The sequence below is a fragment of the Schistocerca serialis genome, unplaced genomic scaffold, assembly GCF_023864345.2.
Source record: "Schistocerca serialis cubense isolate TAMUIC-IGC-003099 unplaced genomic scaffold, iqSchSeri2.2 HiC_scaffold_1213, whole genome shotgun sequence".
NCBI classification, from domain to species: Eukaryota; Metazoa; Arthropoda; class Insecta; order Orthoptera; family Acrididae; genus Schistocerca; species Schistocerca serialis.
In genome coordinates, this window is record NW_026047418.1 from 52,501 (window position 1) to 55,000 (window position 2,500).

General features: G+C 64.2%; 1 pseudogene; it reads right to left on the bottom strand.

The window, feature by feature from the left end:
• The window catches only part of LOC126435658 (large subunit ribosomal RNA), a 7,959-nt pseudogene that overhangs the window by 3,139 nt on the left and 2,320 nt on the right, over window positions 1-2,500 (bottom strand).

A 2,500-nucleotide genomic window follows, 5' to 3' on the forward strand; every position in this document is an offset into this window, starting at 1 on the left:
CACCGCAAAGTTGAACAGGAGGGGGGAGAGGGGATCGCCCTGGCGAACGCCCCGTGCTGGCTGCACAGACACGCCCACGCCGGCGCCGTCCGCTATCACTGTCGTGCTGCCCTCGTAGCACCGCTCGACGTACTCGACAAAGCAATCCGGTAGGCCATGCGCCTTCAGCACAGGGCGAAGGGCAGCATGATCCACCGAATCGAATGCCTTCGAAACGTCGATCGATGCCACAAAGACAGAGCGGCAGGAGCGAACTGCGTCGGTGAGAGCAGTGTCCAAGATGAAAGTATTTTCCAACATCCCATCCCGAGGGATGAATGCCCGCTGACGTTCGTCCACAGCACAAGCGCGCATCAGGCGTGACGCGAGAACCTTGTGAAAGGTCCGCGCCAACACCGAGCAGACCGTAATGGGGCGAAAGTCAGCGGGGGATGTTGGTGCAGCCGTTTTCGGGAGAAGGGACGTCCGCGCGCGAAGCAGGCGTTCCGGGAGGGCGCGGGCCAGAAGGAAGAGATTCATCACTTTCACCAGGACTTCGTGCGGCAGGCGCCGCAACTCCGCTGGGGTAAGGCCGTCCGGCCCGGCCGCTGATCCCCTGGGCGGCAACGCGGCGGCGACCTCCTCATGTGTGACCGGCCCCCATAGGCACTCAAGAGCGACAGGCTCCGAGTGCGGGAGGAGGCGGTCACGAATGAAGCCCGCGGTGGAGACGGGCTTCTTTGTGAAGAGGTCCGCCCAGAAGTCCAGCAGACCAGGGATGGCAGGTGGCGGCTGGAGCAGGGTGCCATCCAAGAGGCCGCGCACGCAACGTGCACGCGACCGTCGGAAGGCATCCTGCGTTCTCGCGTACTCCCAGCGGCGCCGCTTGCGCTTCTGCGTCGGCGGCGCGGCAGGCGGCCGCTTCGATGGTTGGCGCGGCCGCTGTGTCCTGGTGATCGATCTCTCCCCTCTGGACCCGACCGACGCAAGGGCATCCGGGAGCATGCCCAGGATGACATCGGGCGGCGTGCCCCGCCCCAGACCTATGACACGATCCAGGGCAGAGAAACGCTGGGCGGAAGCGGGTAGCCCCGCCAGATGCTCCCAGATGGCGGCGTCAGTCGGCCCCTCCGGCGGCGGCCCGGTGGTGTCGGCCGCGAAGTCCTCGGCTGCGTCGACGGGCGGCGCAGCGGCCTCGCCCGCGTCTGGCAGCGGGCTCGCTGCTCCCCGGCGGGACGCCGGCTCTTCCCCCCGACCGATCTCAAGCGCCTCCATGAATTGGCGGACAAGCTGCTTGTGGGCAGCTTGCCGCCGACGGCACTTGATTGCCTCAAGCGTTCGGTCGGGGAACATCCTGATGAGCTCTTGATTTACAAAGAAGAACCGGGCGTCCCTCTCGAGGAACAGTTCGGCCTCCGCCTTGGCGAGCGACAGGACTTCTTCCTCCGTCCACCTCGCGCGATGCCTCTCCGTGACGATCTCCGCGTTGGCGGCCGCAAGGTGTTGGCGGCGGCGATGGACCCCGAGACCGTTCTTGGTGGTGAAGCTGCGGTGGCACTCACTACAGGCGTATACAGCTGCAAAAGTTACAAGATTTTCGGCACGGCCGGTTGGCCGGCTAGGTGCTGGGGGAGTTGGGGTGGCACCTTCAGCGGAAGGGCCACCACTTTTTCTCTGAATACTGCCCCCAACTAAAAAAGGGATAGTGCGAGGGGGGGCTGGTAACCCCCCCAAGCCCCTGGTGCGGTCTTCCACTCTGCGAAAATCAGCGGGCCCACGAGAAGGGGAGAAGACCGCAGGAGAGGAGAGGCTAAGAGGGGTAGGCCCATGTATTGCGCATCACTCTCCCTGTAACCATAACCCAAGGAAGGCACCTCGCAGCAGCAGCACGACTACATCAAGACCGCACTTCGAAAAGCCAAGTCCGGATGCAGCCACACCGCCGCCACTTGGCCACCTTAAGAGAGTCATAGTTACTCCCGCCGTTTACCCGCGCTTGCTTGAATTTCTTCACGTTGACATTCAGAGCACTGGGCAGAAATCACATTGCGTCAACACCCGCTAGGGCCATCGCAATGCTTTGTTTTAATTAGACAGTCGGATTCCCCCAGTCCGTGCCAGTTCTGAGTTGATCGTTGAATGGCGGCCGAAGAGAATCCGCGCACCCGCGCGCCCCCGGAGGAGCACGCTAAGGCGGACGCGGCCTCGCAGCAAGGAAGATCCGTGGGAGGCCAAGGCACGGGACCGAGCTCGGATCCTGCACGCAGGTTGAAGCACCGGGGCGCGAACGCCGCGCAGGCGCGCGCATCCTGCACCGCCGGCCAGCACGAGGCCGACCAACGGCGAGAGCAGACCACGCCCGCGCTAAACGCCCGCACTTACCGGCACCCCTACGGCACTCACCTCGCCCAGGCCCGGCACGTTAGCGCTGACCCACTTCCCGACCAAGCCCGACACGCCCCGATCCTCAGAGCCAATCCTTATCCCGAAGTTACGGATCCAATTTGCCGACTTCCCTTAC